We start from the raw sequence: 19,906 nt of genomic DNA, 5'->3' as shown, positions 1-19,906 counted from the left end.
AAAAACTTTTGCCTTTTTTTTTTTTAAAGTCATTTTTATAATGTTTGGTTAATATCCTATTGTAAAGGCTATTATATTATATTATATTATATTATATTATATTATATTATATTATATTATACTGTATTATGTATATAACTTTCACAAAAATTTCCAGACATGAGTATAGCACATTTTATCAGGCAAAGTAAAAACATACTGGAATGTAGCCTACTAGTAAAACAATTCTATAATAATGGGAAAGAAATTTTTATTTATTTGTTCATTTACATTTACGCTAGATTATGATTCAAGTAATAATATGATTCAAAAAGCTTTTGAGCATGAAATCATTTTTAAGAGGAATGCCCCTGGTTTAACCTCTCAAATAGGATTTGCAGATTTCAGGCTGATATGATATATTGATTTTACTTGCACACAGGAATTAAAAAAAAAGAAATTATTCATGAAATCCAGTTTCGAACTAATCTACTGTTTTATGTATAAGTAATTTCCTTTGCAATATAATGATTAAGATTATTGATTTATTTAAATGTGTATTCAACTGGATATAGAATAAATAGTTTTTGATTCTCTGAAATGTTTCATGGAATGCTTTAACAATAGGAAATTATATGATACTAATCTATAGACAGATTTAAATATGTTAAGTTAATAGGTTTTGTGTGTGAGTTTGAATGTAGACTGAGGACTTGAATTATTATCAGAGGAAATAAAAGGTGAAATCCATCCATGGGAAATTTAACACATCACTAGAAAGTACTTTAAAATAACTTGCATTTTCAAGACATTAAAATGTTAGCAGTAAAATATGTGACATTGTCCTAATATGGGAGTGCCATGAGAAAGTTTTTTTTCTTTTCTTCCGTGGGACCTTCAGCTCCTTTGATAATATCTATGAGATCATGTTGCAGCAACAGAGAGAACGAAAGATTACTATTCCTCTTTTAAGTGCACTTTGGCATTTGATGAAACCAAGGTAATGACAGCTATTCAGTTCAGCTCCTCTTTAAAGACAAATTGCAGAGACATACACAAACACTTGAGATTCTTCTTAAGATAGACTTATATATTCTTAATGTTCTCAAGAAACATAAATGGCATGATGCTGGAAATGTTTTTATGTTGTCATGAGCATTTCAGACAGTTTAAGAATCCAATACAGCAACATCAAACTGTTTAGATTTATGCTCAGCAAAAGATAATGGTTACATGTTTTATCTATCTATCTATCTATCTATCTATCTATCTATCTATCTATCTATCTATCTATCTATCTATCTATCTATCTATCTATCTATCTATCTATCTATCTATCTATCTATCTATCTATCTATCTATCCTGCCTCACATGCTGTATAGGTTCATCTTTTGACACAACACCCTACAAATGAAACATGCAAAACTAGTTTATAAACTCTTCAAAGATTTGTTTAATTTACCCAATCACAATAAGTCCTAATCCACCATTAACATACAAATTATATTGTGAATATACCTTCTAACATAAAAAACCCTTGGCCTGCCAGTAATAACAATACATAAATATATATATATATTTATTTCACATTCAATCTACCTTTCTGTCAAATTGTGTAATCAATAGTGTGTCTCCCCCTTGTTTAGCCCTTTGCTCCACCCATGCTGTCAGTTTGTCACATAGTGGGAAAAGAGCTCTGTAAGTTTGCCAGAGGCATTCTCATTTTAGTTGCTGTCTTTCAACCTTTTACCTTTATAAATACAAGCATTGTTTTTAACTAAAGATGGGGTTTTTGGATTGAGAGATTTTTGTGTGATTTCCTCTTCATGCATGTGCTAGACTATGAATTGGCAAATTTGGATATTAAAGCCCAAACAGTACAGAATAAAGTAATGAACAATATATTTCCAACACTGTAAATCTTTAGGCTTGTGCATTTTATTTACAATGTATTGTTGAACCCTCCCTCACCATTTATGAGTCTAGCATGTTTGTTTGTGTATGCCACATATCTTTGTATCCTTTGACAGAAAATATTATTGAATATTCTAGGTGACTGTGGTCATTCCTGTTAGACACCTTATTGCACTGTTTCCCATCTCACTTTCTGGTGACTTCAGTTTGAAACATATAGAATTGTATAGAAAGGTACTTCCAGAGCAGAAGTACTTGCAGCTCTCAATAGGGATGAGCCTGAACGTGTGTTATGCTGCCAGCACTGACGGCACAACTGCCCTCACCAGCACACACACCCCGAGGGCCCGAATGATGAGTAAGAACTACATTATGAATCAAATGTGTCTTCATATCTCTAAATATATATATCTAGCTATATAGCACCATGACAGGCTGTAATTATTAAGTATATTATGTCTAATACGATGGATCTAATGTCATTCATATGCTAACGGCAACCATCTGCTCCAGGTTGTTTGGATTTACCTGACTTCTTCTGAATGGCCTACATGTTAACAGAAATCTTGTATTTATTGTCAAAGAAATCAATGTAATAATAATTATAATTAATTAATAAATAAGTAAGTTACTAAATAATTAAATACAATTATAATATGTTACATGTTATAAACATCGATTAGTTAACGTTGGTTAATGCAACTAACAATGGTCAATATATAGTATATGTTACAGTATTTATTAATCTGTTAACGTTAGTTAATACAACTTCCTTTTTAGTTCATGTTAGCTCAGTTTCATTAGCATAAATATTATTTACAGATGCATCTTTTTATTTATTATTTATTTTAATAATAGGCTATTAGAAAATGTTGAAATTAACATCAACTTAGGCCCTGTTTACACCTGGTATTAAAGGTGCACTGTCTAATAAATACGTTTAAATACGGAAGCGGATGCACGCACCATTTGTTTTTCGCTGAGGAGCCGAGCGGAGCCTGGAGTCAGCGGTGATCCAACAATAGTGGGGACGGGACTACGTCTCCATTCCCTCTTTCAGGGAACGAGGGTTACATACATAACCGAGACGTTCCCTTTTAGTTCCACCAATGCATACGAGTGTTAGGCCTGGCATCGGACGCTCCGCCACATCCGTTGCCGAGGAGTGTGGAGGAACTCAACAGGGTTCGGCTAAAGGGGAACTCTACTGGAGCAAGAATGGTGTACGTATCCAGTCCATAGGAGGGGAATGGCGCAGCAAGCCGACACTTCGAGCGGGGCTTACAGTGTTGACTGACTTCTATGCGTAGAGAGCACACAGGATGGGACAGAGAAAAGCCAGGGCTATAAACTTTTTTTATAGACAATTCTGCTGCCCGCAATGGCTCAAAGGGAGGTCTCTGCAATGCTGCCAGCACCAGAGATAAGTCCCAAGAAGGTATTGGGGGGGATTCAGTCTCCTCGTGCCCCTCAGGAACTTGACGATCAGGTCGTGCTTCCCCACGGATCTCCCATCAACTGCATTGTGGTGTGCGGCAATAGAGGCAACGTACACTTTGAGGGTGGTGGGAGACAGCCCTCGCTCCAACCCATATTACAGGAAGGAAAGCACAGTACAGATCGAACATCTTCTGGGGTCTTCTCGGTGAGAAGAACACCACTCAACAAACAGGTTCCACTTCAGGGCGTAAGCATGCCTCGTAGAGGGTGCTCTCGCAGAAGTGATGGTGTCTACAACAGCTTGTGGTAGATAACCAAGAACCTCCGCGTCCCATCCAGGGACCAGACATTAAGTTTCCAGAGGTCTGGAAGCGGGTGCCATACGGTGCCCCGTCTCTGAGAGAAGAGGGCCTCCCTGAGAGGAATGGGCCAGGGAGGAGCTGTCGAGAGGAGCATCAGTTCAGGGAATCAGGTCTGTTTGGGCCAATAAGGGGCAACTAGCAAGACCTGCTCCTCTTCCTCCCTGATTTTGCACAGTGTCTGTGCGAGAAGGCTCACTGGGGGAAACGCATACTTGCGTAGACCCCGGGGCCAGCTGTGGGCCAGTGCATCCATGCCGAGGGTCCCCTCGGTCAGGGAGTAAAACAACTGGCAATTGGACGAGTCTGGAGAGGCAAACAGATCTATCTGTGCGGCCCTGAAGTGGTCCTAAATCAGCTGGACCACCTGGGGATGGAGTCTCCACTCTCCCTTGGCCACAGGCTGTCGTTAGAGCTCGTTGGTGGCACGATTGAGCAGGCCGGGGATATAAGTGGCATGAAGCGACCTCAGATGCTTCTGACTCCATAGGAGGAGATGGCGGGCGAGTTGCGACATGCAAGGGGAGCGTAGACCACCTTGATGGTTGATGTACGCAACGGTCGCAGTTTTGTCCGTACGGACCAGCGTTTTGAGACGTCTCAGAGCAAGTTGTGCTGCTAGTAACTCAAGGCAGTTGATGTGTTAATGCAGTTGGGGGCCTGCCCAGACCCCCGCTACTGCATGCCCATTGTACGTGGCCCCCCAGCTGGTGTTGGAGGCCTTCTGTGGAGACCACAGCATACCTGGACACTTGTTCTAGGGGCACTCCGGCCTGGAGAAACAAAGGGTCTGACCAGGGGCTGAGGGCTTGGCGGCAGGCCAGGGTGATTGTCACACGGAGCGTGCCGCTCTGCTACGCCCATCTTGGGACTCGGCCGTGAAGCCAGTGCTGAAGCGGTCTCATATGAAGCAAACCCATTGGCGTTACTGCGGCTGCAGATGCCATATGCCCCAGGGGCCTCTGAAAAGGTTTCAGTGGGACCACTGTTCTGCTCTTGACAGTATTCAAGCAGTTCAGCACTGACCGGACATGTTCCTCTGTGAGGCGTGCCGTCTGGTGGACCGAGTCCAGCTCCATACCGAGAAAAGAGATCCTCTGTACGGGGGGGGAGTTTGGTCTTTTCCCAGTTGACCCGAAGACCCAACTGACTGATATGCTGGAGCAGCAAGTCCCTGTGCTCGCACAACTGCTCCCGAGACTGAGCTAGTATCAGTCAGTCGTCGAGATAGTAGAGGATCATGACATAGGAACACGACACTCTCTCATGGGACTAATGGCCGCCTTCGTGACCTTCGTAAAGACGCGGGGCGACAGGACTTTGTACTGACATGCTCGACCCTCGAACGCAAAGCGCAGGAATGGCCTGTGTCGCGGGAGGATGGAGACATAAAAGTACGCGTCCTTCAGGTCAATTGCTGCAAACCAATCTCGGGGACGGATGCATTTGAAAATGCGGAAGCTTGTAAAGGGCCCAACTCAAGACTTGCAGGTCCAAGATTGGCGGTAACCCACTACCTTTCTTGGGTACAATGAAGTACGGGCTGTGGAAGCCGGTCTTCATATCGGTGTAAGGGACCGGCTTTATCGCATCCTTTGCCAGTAGGAATGTGATCTCCGTGTGCCAGACAGGGGCACGTTCGCTCAACACCGAAGTGTAACAAACACCGCTGAACTTGGGCGGATGCCGGCCGAACTGAATCGTATAGCCGAGTCTGATGGTGTGGAGGAGCCAGCTGGACCGGTTGGGAAGCACTGTCCAGGCTTCCATGAACCGGGCCAGGGGGACCAGAGGTACCACAGATGTACCCGGGGTGGGGCAGCGAAGTGGATGACAGGGACCCGACTCGGAAGGCCCGGGGGTGGCCCGAAGAGAGGTCTGAGTGTGCGGTGCAACACTTACCTGTCTCCACAGGTCGACAGGGGGTGCGTGAGAAGGATTAATCAGATCCTCAAACCGCACCTGGCTGCCAGCTAGCGTTACAAGAGGGGGTTGAGGGTGGCAAGGCTTTACAGGGTCGCACACTGCCAGTCTGGCCCTCTTGGGACCCAGGAACAGAGGAATTTGCTCTTTCTTTGAAAATGTGGGCCGAACAGAAACAGAAATCTGGGGGAGGGAGTGGTGCGGTCACCATCTCCCAAAGAGCTTGTTCCTCCATCCCTGGGTGGCCCGTCTCAGGGACGCTTGTGCTTACGCTTGCCACCTGGCCTGGCAGTGCCTGAGACGGGCTGGGCGGCCTTCCTGCGGCTGGCTCCACACTGAGGCCTGGGTGAAGGCTGCTGCTGCAGCCTAGCGGGAGCCAGAGCACACAGGGGAATGACTGCGGCAACACTGACTAGGGATGGTGCAGCCTGTATCAGTGAAGCACTCACTTCTTCGCCCTCTAACCAGCCATCAAACAAACAAACACAAAGAGAATGCTGTTAAAACAGCAGTTGAGAGCTCAGAAGCTCGCAATCACCACTGCACTCGCGCTGTAGAACCACCAGCACCAGGAGAGCCTTCCAGAAGAAGCGCCGACACACTCGCTCATTGAAAGTATCAACACTCTTCAGAGACATCGACATGAAGACTGATCGGCTCGAAGCGAAAGACAAATGGTGCGTGTAGGGCTGTCACGATGTTAGATTTTTCACACCACGGTTATTGTGGCCAAAATAATTCACGATATCGATATATCGCGATATCTATAGAATCTATTTCGGGTAGTTATCAGTCAAATTAATTTTTACTTTGTTTATATAGTTTTTCTTTTTTACCCAACAAACATAAGGATACTGATAGACAAGGCACATGCATTTTTTACTTCTTGCGTACTCAATCTATGGCAAATTCTTGTGAAGGAAGACAAGCATGTGAAGTTTATCTGGTTTCAAACTGAAGCAAAACACTGTCTGAAGGTTTCCTGAAGAACTGAAAAGCTCTTAAACCTATTGTTGCACCGGCGCCAATAAAGTCATGCAGATAGCAGATTTGAATAAAAAAAATCAAGTGCAAATACAAATACAAAAATAAGATGAGTAAAGAAAACGGGGTTCTTAATTTTAATAATCACCCTTTATTAATATATGAACACAGAAACCCCCTGTTAACAGTTAATGTCACGTTTCCCATTCCATGAGTAGTAAAATAATAGCCGCGTCGCGTCTATGACAACTCGAGGTATCGCACACGCACGCGTGTTTATGGCTTCAGTTTATGGCCAGCAATATCATTGTTTAAGGACATTATGGAATTGAGATAATGTCTGTATGTTATGATTACACTGTACAATTAAATAATAGTTGCTGAGTCTGTGATCTGAACACTTTACCTCAGAGCGTCTGTTAACTGAATGAATTGAGAATATCACCTGAAAATCCGATAACATCAGCAATTTTCATTCAAGCAGCTGATTTCTGTAAATTAATGTAAAATTAAATGTATATTGCAGCACAGGGTGAAATCATTTACGATGATTTGAGACAAATATAATGTAAAGTTAATATAAAACGATGTAAATGACGCTCTGTGTCGCGGCAGGATTTTGAACATGGTCCTGAGCCGTTGCTGGGCGTCGCGGCCGCCGGTGTGTGTACACTCATAGAGAATGTGTTCGAATTTTAAAGACGTGGCGCTGCGCTTCTCGTCCGGTGTGCGACCACCTGGTGCTGTTTTCTTTGAAGCCGAAGAACTCTGTTCTTAATACTGGCGAGCTTACTTTTTTCTGGTGTGGACAGAGTGTTCCACTCTAGCTGCGCGGGCGCGGACGAGCGCTACGTCGTCTTCTTATTTGACAGGTGTCAGCGGGTGCAATACTGCCACCTGAGAGGTCAACCAGGTACTGGCGCTGGAGTATTTACGTGTCATGTTATCATAAAAGTCCTATTCATTTTAAACATTGTGGTTATCGCCAAAACCGGTATATTGTCACACTCTAAATTAACACGATGTCGATATTTCATGCTTTGAATATCACGATTATCGTCAACACCGGTATATTGCGACACCCCTAGGTGCGTGCATCCGCTTCCGTATTTATACAAATGCAAATCTCGCACGCCAATGTGCATTGGCTCATTTTATCAATACTTGAAGATAGTGGTCGACCGACATATCGTCAAGGCCGATATATCGGCCGATATTTGACACTTTTAAAATATCGGCAGATAAGTTTTTCTGATTGGCTGATGTGTTGGAAGCGGGACTTTTATTTTGACGGCGCTCCTGACTTTTATTTTGACGGGCGGCGCTGAGAACACCAGCGCCTGATCACTAGCGCTGTAGCGCTCACTCACATTCTCCGTCTTCATTAGTTTACGATCTCTGTCAGTCATATCTAATACTTTGTTAGACAGAACTGGTAAACAAATAAAGTAAATGGTATGCGAAAAAGTTAAGTGTTGCTTTTATATTATTTGTTAGAAAAGGCAAACAATTAGGCTAAAATACTTTCTCATTTACTGTCAACATTCAGCAAATGCGCATCTACATCATTTAAACAAATCTCTGAATATCTAATAAACATTACATTTCACAAACTTTGCAGATTTAATGGAATCCAGCTGTGATATCTTGTGAAGTGTGCATTTGTAGCCTAAACGTGTTACTGCGAGTGACGGTCGGTCCGTGCGAAGTGAGTGAATGCAAACAGAAGATCAGCTTCACACAGGTCTGGACTGGGTCAGAAAATCGGCCCTGGCATTTTGGCCCAGACTGGCCCACTATATATGATCATAAACACCACCCATCTTTGCACGCCCTTGAATATGTTTTTGTTCAACTCCTATTCATTAAAACCACTAATGCCATGCAATGAGTGAGTATAAACGAGTGAGAGTTAAAGGGATAGTTCACTTTGAAATTAATTTTTGGTATGTTTTAGCTTACCTCAAGGGCATCCAAGATGTAGGTGTATTTTTTTCCGCAGTAGTTTCAATTTTTATATTTTTAGGTCAAACCGTTCTTGTCTGTCAGTCATATAATGCAGGTCTATGGTCACTGTCTCAAAGAGCATGCACAGAGTCCAAATTAAAACAATTCCCCGTCGTTCAAATTAAACAATTCCCCATCGTAAGTACACATTGATGGCCTAAGACACGAAACGAGCGGTTTGTGTGAGAAAACGAACAGTATTTATATCGTTTTTACCACTTATACACAGCCATGTCCGAGTGATCTGATCTGACGTGTGCGCAGACTGGTGCATAGATATATACACACTAGATGTCGCCTTGTCTATGGCAGTTCATTGGAACGAATGTCTTGAAGGCGACATCTAGTGTATATATCTATGCACCAGTCTGCGTACACGTCAGATCAGATCACTCGGACATGGCTGCGTATAAGAGGTAAAAACGATATAAATACTGATCGTTTTCTCACACAAACCGCTCGTTTCGTGTCTTAGGCCATCAATGTGTACTTACGATGGGGAATTGTTTAATTTGGACGACGGGGAATTGTTTTAATTTGGACTCTGTGCTTGTGTTTTGAGACAGTGACCATAGACCTGCATTATATGACTGACAGACAAGAACGGTTTGACCTAAAAATATAAAAATTGAAACTACTGCGGAAAAAAAGACACCTACATCTTGGATGCCCTTGAGGTAAGCTAAAACATACCAAAAATTAATTTCAAAGTGAACTATCCCTTTAACAGATGAAATAAGTACAAAATTGTAATTTATTTATACAATTGAACTATAGTGATGCATCCAAAAAACAAGCTATAAGCTGCATTGGCATAGCAATACCAGTGTTTTTCACAGGATTTTTGGTAAAACTGTGGTGGGTGGACCTAAGTCTTTCCAGGGGGGTTTGGGGGCATGCTCCCCCTAAGAAAATTTTGTGCATTTTAATGTTAAATTCATCAATCTGGTGCAGTTTGAGGGTTTAAAATTAAAAGCTCCAACCCAAATTCAGTGTGCAAATATAACAAAGAAAAAATCAAACCTCTTAACAGTGTCTGTCTATATTACACTACTACATAATAATAGTTATAATATTAACCTCATGGCAGTAGCCTAATAGCCATATATTGTAAAAACAAATGCACTGAAAAATAAAGAAAACTTTCATAATTAGTTTTGTAGTTAATTTCTAAACTTGAAAGAGATCAGCACATCTTTTATTTTGACCGAAACTGCATCAAGCTTTTATTTTGGCGGAAAACATGGATAAAAACGCGTCTCATTAAACTTCTAGTAAATTTCTGTAATCGTCAACTATGCAGATGTGGAAATAATGCGTAACTGGGTAAGGGGTTCCTACACTCATAGCCAAAGTGTTTTGAAAGTAGTTCTGCTTACCGCGCGCGGACTCGACACTTTCTCATCTCTCTCACCTCCTCACTATCATCAGCCACGGGAGCTGATGAAGGTCCTGCTGCTGCAGAAAACATATATATTTTGACACATTTTACAGCGTCTGCTATTTCTATTACACGCTATTTCTCTGCACATTCCTTGCGTTTCTTCTCCATTCCTCAGACTATTTTGACAGATACACACTTGACACTGCACGCTCACTCAAAGCCCAAAGGGGGAGGTTTTTAAAGCTGTGATTGGGCCAGTCCAGTGTCGATCAAGAAAACAACCAATGGGCCGCTGATCTACGCGTTTCATGGGCCGGTCTGTCAGTGGAAAAAAAACTAACGCTTACTTTTTTTTGACCAATGCATTACACCGGCACTAACGCAGCACCGTCAATTAAACAAAACAAAAAGAAAGGGCCGCCGATGTACGAGTTTTATGGGCCGTAAAAAAAAAAAAAAAAATTATGAGATGTATCGGCCCAAAAAGCACGTCGGCCCACCGGGCATTTGCCCGGTATGCCAGATTACCAGTCCAGCCCTGGCTTCACAGGAGACGTGATCGAAAAACTTTAAATCCTTCATTTTAAAATATGCTGTGCCATATCCAGTTGCCCACTGTCATATTCATATCGTTTTCACTGTGTGCTGTATGCAATATTAGCATTACCTTGTCTTTATTTGAAAAAATATTATTACCAGTGCGCAAAATATTACCAGATTACTGAGTGCAATGTTAGTGTTTACTTCTTTTTTATTCACATATTAATATATTTTTAAACAATTACTTTATTTGTGAAAAATACTGTAATAGGATTGCAGATTCAAGAAGTTGCCATCTGAAGTATAAGCATGTTTATTTTAAAGATTTGTTTTCTCATTTATTTAAAATTGATAAAATATTGATTAAAATAAATATAAAGTATATAATAAAAATATTGGCCATCCTGCTCTCTAATGGCGCTTTTCCATTACCAGTACCAGCTCAACTGGACTCGACTCGTCTCGGCTCGCTTTTCGCTCCGTTTTCCATTGCAGATAGTATGCTACCTCCACAATAGTACCTGGTCGTCATAGCGACGCCGCAGGAAACTGCCGTAAGATCTTCTACGCGACACACACCCGCAACCCACACACACAGGACAATGGAGGAAATTGAGTGTATGCTGTTTTTGGATGTTTCTGTTTTTGTTTTTGCTGTTTTTTTTCAGGATACTCCGTCTGGCGTGTGCAATGATGACACAGTGAATAGTGACGATTCTCTCTGACCAATCAGCAGTCTGCCGTGTTACCACGTCACATTTTAGTATCGCCTCAACTCGCTCAGAACCTCGCCGGAGGTGATACGAAAAAAAGTACCTGGAAGCAGGTACAGGTACAACTTTTACACAGTGGAAAACCAAACAAAGGCGAGTCGAGTCGAGTCGAGGCGAGCAGAGGCGAGCTGGTACTCTGTAGTGGAAAAGCGCCATATGATTTCGGCATCGGCCATCAAAAAATCAATATCGGTTGACCACTACTTGAAGCTGACAGGCTCCCTAAGCGTGATCCCAGTATGGTACGTCCGACTACGTTGAACGTGACCGAACTGAAAGGGAACAATAATATTAGCAATAACATCGATTTACTGAATAATTAAGTTATCATGATTTCTTAATTTATCTTGGTAAAGAAACCTCATTGCTTAACTGGCTACTCTTTGCTGTCTCAGACGACGACATATTTTCCTGTCTGCCACTGTAACTTCTGATGATTGCAATTCACAGCCTCACCACTAGATGCCGCTAAAAATTACACAGTGCACCTTTAAGACGCGTTTTGGTCGATCGTATCCAGTCTATGATCGTATCTCAAGTAGACGAGGCAGACACATACCCGTTTAAACCTGGTGTTTTAATCCGTCTCTATTGTCCACTTTCGGCCACTTCTGTCCTGATGTCTTTGAGTGGAGGGTCTATGGAACAAACAGAGAGCAGAAGCATTTATTTCTGCTCTGACAGCCGCATAACCATGCCGAACGTAGTGTGAAATCAGGAATGGTGAAAGGAACATTGTGTTTGGTAAATTTTTCATCTTCAAACCGAACTTAGGTCTAAAGACGACAAAGTTTAAATCCCGTCTGTCTAGCGCTCTTCCCATAATCTTTACGCATTTGGTCAGTGCGGCCTTTTGTGGCTGCTCGAATGCATTCGACCACATAAAAGTTTACTCTATGAAAGCAATCCGGTCGAATGTGTTTTCGACTACCTCTCGAAGTAGTCAAAAGTGGACAAGCTCAAAACTTTTTAGACCCCGTTTACATCTGTATTTAGTGCTTCCACTTTTAATCCGATTGACCAAAACACATCTTAAAACCAGATGTAAACCTAAGATTAATAAATGCTTTATAAGTATTTTTCATTGTTAATAGTTGACAAATGCCAACAAATGGAACCTTATTGAAAAGTGTTACCATAAAAGCAAACAAAACTAAAAACAAACAAACAAAACACGTGATTACTGTGTATTCTTTTTTGTTGATGTTTAAAAAAAAAAAAAAAAAATGAAACAAAAGCTAGATAGATAGATAGATAGATAGATCTAGATTTTATTGTGCTTTGCTGGTCATGTCCCCTTTTCCAGCTCCAGAGACCTTGATTGGTTTTGACCAAGTGGATGGGACAGAAGGCAAATCCTTTCATGTAAAGAGATGAATTGAGTTGATGAATCTGGGTTGAGGTAGACTATAGGCACTGTTAACCTCATGACCCTAACTCATCTGGACTGATCCAACAACCTGGAAACCACATCCTCTCAGTAAAGTGATAACTGCGCAGGTTACACAACATCACAAGTTCTCTTACGAGAGGTCTCTCGTACTGCGTAAGATATCTTACGCTAGGGGAAAATCCTTTTCCGCGAGATATTGAAGCCAAAAATTATCCTTAATTTTGTAATAATGCAAAACGCGTTGCAGCAGCATTGCAGACATAGGCGAGACAGCTCGCGCGCCTATTGGCTGCTCTGCGGCAACTGCAGCAGCCTATCGAGCGAGGCCTGGCGTGACGTCAGACCCAATCAGGGTACTTCGCGCCCGCTGCGTCACGTCCCGCCGAAATGGGCGTGGTCTAGGCCTATAAATATCGCTCGCAGGCAGCTATTATCTGATTTTTCATCCTTCAAGCGAAGCACACGCATCGCTGGAGCTGGATAAGAAGCCGCGCCGTCTGAAAGAGAGCACCTTCAGCGGGACGAGTCACTGAAGTCGCTGGCCGCGCAGCCTTCCTTGCCTTCCTGCTGCGCTATCCGGTGTTATATCCTTTCTCTGCTACTGTGTTTATGTATGTGTGTGTGCTCGCCGCCGCGACACACACTCCCTTTGCACTAAAAGAGCTGGGCGTCTTTTTCAAGACGCCCCTTTTCCTGATCACGCAGCTCTCGCACTCGCTGACGGCGACTGCCCTCACTGCGAGTTAGTTACTGCCTATGGTGACTCTGAGGACTCACCTGGCATCCTTCTCCGAGACTGCTTCTCCGCCCCCCCCCCCCCCCCAACCCGCAAAGCTTGCCGGTTCGCCCGCTTGCCTTGCCTGCTTGGGGGACGATACCTGTTCTCCCTCTGTTCGAGCCGCGCACACCGCGCCGCTCACAGAGGATGTCAGGAGCGGGCGGTCACGGGGCTAGCTTTCTCTCTCCCTCTGTTCAAGCCGCGCAAACTGCGCCGCTCACAAGGGAGGCTGGAAGCGGACGGTCGGGGTTAGTTTTTTCTTTACGTTATAAGAAAGCTACCCTGCCTTCTGCGCCCCATTCATGCGTCACTCACCGGCGAAAGGAGAAAGGTGTGTTTTTAATCCCTCCGAGGATGGACTGACCTTCAATTTCTCATACATTTCCCAGTTCCCTGATCATGCGACTGGAAATATCAATATTGCAGCAGGCGAGCCTGTTTTAATACAAGCGCGCCTGCAAGCATACGCCGAAGAAAGCATGTGACGCTCTTATATGCTCGTGCATCCGAAAACCTTTGTGTTCCCCCCTGTGGCTCAGTGGCGGAATCATTGGTTTTCCTCACGAGAGACCGGAGTTCGAATCCCGGTCTAGCGGCAGTTAAAATTATGCCGCCAATGCTTCGCTCTGTCAGTTCCCTGAAAAGCGACTGCAGATGTGCATTTTGCAGCCAACGAGCGCGTTGCACAACCCGCTCGCCTGCACCCAAACACCGTTTCTATGGTTTCCGTGCGTCACTGGCGAAAGGAGAGAAGAGCGTTTCTGGTCCCCCCGCGGACGGACCGACCTCCTCTTTCTCGTACATTTCTCATTCCCCTCTGAAGTTCGGGCGACTGGAAATGTCAGTATTGCAGTGAGCAAGCCTGTTGTAATACACGCATGCCTGCAAACAAACGCCAGCACGTTGACGCTCTCTTATAATACTCGCGCTAACTGAGTTACAATGTGTCTCCCCCTGTGGCCCAGTGGCAGACTCTCAGGTTTTTGCACGCGAGAGACCCGCGTTCGATCCCCGGGTCTACCGGCAGATAAAATTATGCCGTCAATGCTCGCTCTGTCAGTTCCCTGAAAAGGCGACTGCAGATGTGTATTTTGCAGCCAACGAGCGCGTTGTACAACCCGCTCGCCTGCACCCAAACACCGTTTCTATGGTGTTCCGTGCGTCACTGGCGTAAGGAAGAAAAAGGGAGTTTTTCTGGTCCCGCTGCGGACGGACCAACCTCCTTTTTCCTATACATTTCCCATTCCCCTCTGGAATTCAGGCGACTGGAAATGTCAATATTGCAGTGAACAAGCCTGTTGTAATGCACGCAGGCCTGCAATAAACGCCAGCATGTTGACGCTCTCTGTTTCTATGGCAACTTCTCGCTCGTTCAGTTCCAGTAAATGTGACTGTTCCAGTGTATCCTGCAGTAAACAAGTCGGTTCTGTCACCCGCTTGCCTGCACACAAACGCCGTTTTTACGGCTACCCAGATAAATCCCATAAGTGTGAATTTTTCTGGTGTCCCGGCCACGGCCGATGGTGCTTTATGTGTAGAAAGAATGCCCACTGCCCAGTGCCCATCTCTACACACAAGTACAGCCCGTCACACAGGGCTCGCGCACATGAATCGACTCAGATCGATTGCGCTTCAAACATGGTGAATGTGCCCACTAACACCACGTTATGCATGTCTCACGGTTTCTGTAAAAACGAAACCAACGTGCATTCGCTTCACTCAAGCGAACGATGCTTTCAGTGTGGTAAATGTGCCTGCTGTCCCGCGCCCACATCCACACATAGACATGACAGTTCCTACGGGAACCGCCCAGCCCTCCCCCTCGCGGTTGACCACCGCAGAGGAGTCGAGCGCGGGCAATCTGCCCGCTGTTATCAGCGCGCCCCATGCCTCAAATGTCACGAGCGCGACGCTTGTGTTACAGCACTCCGAAGCCTCCCCATCGCTGAGCGAGCGGAGCGCGCTTCGTATTCAACCCCTAGCTATTCATGCGGACGCATGGGCAAAGCTGCCCGGGGTTTCGAAGTGGGTGCTGAACATTATAAAAAGAGGCTATTCGCTACAGTTTCGCCGACGCCCTCGCCGCTATGTGGCGCGCGTCGAGACCACGGTAAAAACAGAAGTAGCACATTTACTTCGAGCCGAAGTGGCGAAACTATTGAGCAAAGGGGCCATAGAGCCTCTCTCTCAAGTTCAGAGCGAAGGAGGGCTATATAGCAGATACTTCCTGGTACCGAAAAAAGACGGGGGTCTCAGACCCATACTAGATCTAAGGCAACTGAACAAAGTGCTTGTGAAGCGACAGTTCAGGATGCTCACGACCAGACAAATCCTTGTGCAGATTCGCCAAGGAGATTGGTTTGTGTCAATAGATCTGAAAGAAGCGTATTTTTCAAATACAGATAGCGTCACGTCACAGGCGATATTTGAGATTCGCCTTCGGGGGCCAGGCATATCAGTACACAGTCCTGCCGTTTGGTTTGTCCCTGGCACCCCGTACATTTACGAAGTGCATGGATGCGGCGCTCGCACCCCTCAGAATGAGAGGCATGCGAGTACTGAACTATTTGGACGATTGGCTGATTCTAGCGCAATCTCGCGCAGTGCTCATAGAACACACGACCATTTTACTCGATCACCTCGAGGATTTGGGTCTCAGTGTCAATTGGGCGAAGAGCTCTCTGTCACCCAGTCAGAAGATATCTTTCCTGGGTACAGAATTGGACTCGCTGTCCATGATAGTGCGACTATCACCACAGCGCGCGGTAGACATTCAACGCACAGCGAACTCGTTTCGCTGCGGCGCGTCTGTCCCGCTCAAGAAATTTCAGAAGATGCTAGGTCTCATGGCCTCAGCATCATCAGTGCTCCAGCTGGGCCTGCTCCGCATGCGCCCGCTGCAGTTTTGGCTGAAAGCGCGAGTCCCACGCAGAGCGTGGGCATCCGGTTCGCTTCGCCTCAGGGTCAATCAGAAGTGCGTCACAACTCTGAAACCTTGGAGAGCGAACGACTGGTACCAATCAGGTGTAAGCCTGGGGACTTCCTCGAGGGTGAGAGTGGTGTCCACGGACGCGTCCACCTCGGGATGGGGAGCGCTGCTCGAGGGCAGACCGTTCTTCGGCCAGTGGTCGGAACGGGAAAAGCTCCTGCACATAAACTGCCTCGAAATGACCCACAGACAGTCCAACTGCTGTGGAAGAAATTCGGCAGAGCGGAAGTAGACCTGTTTGCGTCTCAAGAAAACGCTCACTGTCCGGAATTTTTCTCCAAGAGCAGGAACGCGCTGGCCCATGTGTGGCCCCGCCGCCCGCTCTATGCTTTTCCCCCCGTCTCTCTCCTGCCTCAGGTGATAGAACGGATCAGGGAAGAAGGATGCTCAGTACTGCTGGTAGCTCCGTTCTGGAAAAACCAACCTTGGTTCCCAGTCGTGATGCAGTTAGCAAGTACTGCCCCGTGGCCAGTACCAATGAGGAGAGACCTCCTCTCACAGGCCCGCGGCTCGATCTGGCATCCTCACCCGGAACTATGGTCCCTTCATGTCTGGGCCATCAACGGGTACATGTTGGACTCCCTAAAGGAGTATTAAACACGATCACGCAGGCTAGAGCTCCGTCTACAAGACGACTCTATTCTTCGAAATGGTCGGTGTTTTCGGGCTGGTGCACAGCCCGTGGTGTGTCACCCACAAACTGTGGTGTGACGGAGGTGTTTTCCTTCCTACAAGAGCTGTTGGATGGGGGCAGGGCCCCCTCCACGCTCAAAGTTTATGTGGCGGCTATAGCAGCGTTCTCAGAAACAACGCTTGGTCAGTCAATAGGAAGGAACGATTTAGTCATCCGCTTCCTTAGAGGGGCTAAGAGACTGAATCCTCCCAGACCTCCCTCAGTCCCCGTATGGGACCTTTTCTACGGTTCTGGAAGCCATGAAAGGTGCGCCATTTGAGCCTTTACAGTCAATCGATTTGAAACACCTGTCTTTCAAGACGGTGTTTTTGCTGGCTCTCGCTTCAGTGAAGCGCATAGGGGATCTGCACGCGCTCTCTGTGAGCGCGGCGTGCATGGAGTTTGGGCCCAATGACTCAAAAGTTATACTCAAACCTAAGCACGGTTATGTTCCAAAATCCCTCAACACACCGTTTAGGGCGCAGATTATCTCCCTGTCAGCCCTACCGGTCCCTGATGAGGAAAGAGACGCGAGCCTCCTTTGCCCAGTCAGGGCATTACGAGCTTATGTGTCTCGCTCGTCTGTTTTCAGACAGACGGAGCAGCTTTTTGTTTCGTTTAGCGGACGTTCTAAGGGACTAGCCGCGTCGAAACAGAGCCTATCCAGATGGATAGTTGATGCTATAGCGCTGGCATACGCCTCCAAGGGCATGCAGTGCCCATTGGGTGTCAGAGCGCACTCCACGAGAGGCATGGCCTCTTCGTGGGCCTGGTCAAGTGGGATTGCCTTGCAAGATATTTGTATGGCGGCAGGCTGGGCCTCCCCGTCTACATTTATAAGGTTTTATAACCTAGAGGTTCCCGCCCTGCAGGCCAGGCTGCTGTCGGTCTAAATTTACCAGTATTATCTGACCTGATGCGATCAGCTCAGAATGCTGCGTCTGCTGAGCACAGCTCAATGTTCGACAGTATAAAGCTGGGCAAACTGTGTAAGACCCACATTTCCCCATCAGTTCAGGCCGTACCCCGCCCTGTCTGTATGATGAAATTCGCGTCCCATCGACGCTACTATATGTGGAAGAGTGAGGCTGCACCCCTCCCTCTTCCCGGACTCCCTGTGAGTTCCCTGAGTGATTGTGCACTATATGTACCCCGGGCTTTCGCCTTTGGGTCTTTGGTGTCAGATCTCAGCATGCACGGCGTTTTACATTGGGTCCCCTAGCGTAAGATATCTTACGCAGTACGAGAGACCTCTCGTAAGAGAACGTACTCGGTTACTAACGTAACCTCGGTTCTCTCTAGAAGAGGGAACGAGTACTGCGTATCTTGCCGTGCATGCACACGCTCTGGTTGCTTCGATGATGAAAAACCAGATAATAGCTGCCTGCGAGCGATATTTATAGGCCTAGACCACGCCCATTTCGGCGGGACGTGACGCAGCGGGCGCGAAGTGCCCTGATTGGGTCTGACGTCACGCCAGGCCTCGCTCGATAGGCTGCTGCAGTTGCCGCAGAGCAGCCAATAGGCGCGCGAGCTGTCTCGCCTATGTCTGCAATGCTGCTGCAACGCGTTTTGCATTATTACAAAATTAAGGATAATTTTTGGCTTCAATATCTCACGGAAAAGGATTTTCCCCTAGCGTAAGATATCTTACGCAGTACTCGTTCCCTCTTCTAGAGAGAACCGAGGTTACGTTAGTAACCGAGTACGTTCTCTTATAATGTAGCCAAGTTTCTTCTGTGTCTATATGGGATGCGTTACGTCAATAGCAAATTGAACCTACATGATCAATGATGTCACCGGAGATACCGTGAGCATCATTTTTGGCATTACATTTTTGCCTTGATTACATTTCTAAAAGATAACTTAAAATACCAAGTCATAAGACGTAAATAGAAATACACACAGTTGTAAGCCGTAAAATCGATGTAAACATCTCAGCTTTGGATGACTTCAGTTTGGAACATACATGATAGGGAAAACGTTTAGAAAGGTTCTTCCGATCATCAACATTTTCTTGCCCACTACCAATACTTATCGATTTTCAGCACACTACAAAAGGAAAGGGTATTCTTTATGTGTGGTTTTTTTTTTTTGTGGGAAAAGACTAGAAGATATGTCTCCGTCAAGTGTGCTTTGTTGTGCCATGTCCTGGTGCCAAACTATTCACCATGATCAGTTACACCATCGCAGGGCTTAAGGCATGTTATTTCAAGGATTTCTTTGCAGAACACACAAAAACAAGACTAATCAAAGAGGGATTACTTGAAACATAATATAGTAATGTATTGTTTTGAACAAGTACTGCTGAAACATGCCATTTTCTGCATATTTAGTGCAATGTTCTATCTATCTATCTATCTATCTATCTATCTATCTATCTATCTATCTATCTATCTATCTATCTATCTATCTAAGAAAATCATTCTATTTCATTAATTTCTTAAAACAAATTATTACAATCTATAGATTAAATCACAAAGCATAAATAAATAGACACGAATAAAGAAACACTGCACTTAATACAATTTTAAAGTAAAACTACATGAAATAAACACAACGACAGTTTCAACATTCTGTCATTTTGTCTCATTCCCTCTATAGTTTTGACTGCCTTATGAACAAACCCCAAGCAGCAGTGTAGCATAAGCACTTAACTGAGCGATTCCCTTTTACTATCACTATTTTAGCTTCTCTCCACCCTTCTTGCCATCTCCCATTCACATTAGAATATGATTTTAATACAGCAGCTCAGGAGGGCCGTGGTTC

The sequence above is a fragment of the Leuciscus leuciscus genome (assembly GCF_965113295.1).
Source record: "Leuciscus leuciscus genome assembly, chromosome: 9".
Taxonomy (NCBI): Eukaryota; Metazoa; Chordata; class Actinopteri; order Cypriniformes; family Leuciscidae; genus Leuciscus; species Leuciscus leuciscus.
The sequence above is the reverse complement of the archived record's forward strand: the minus strand, read 5'-3'. Positions refer to the sequence as shown.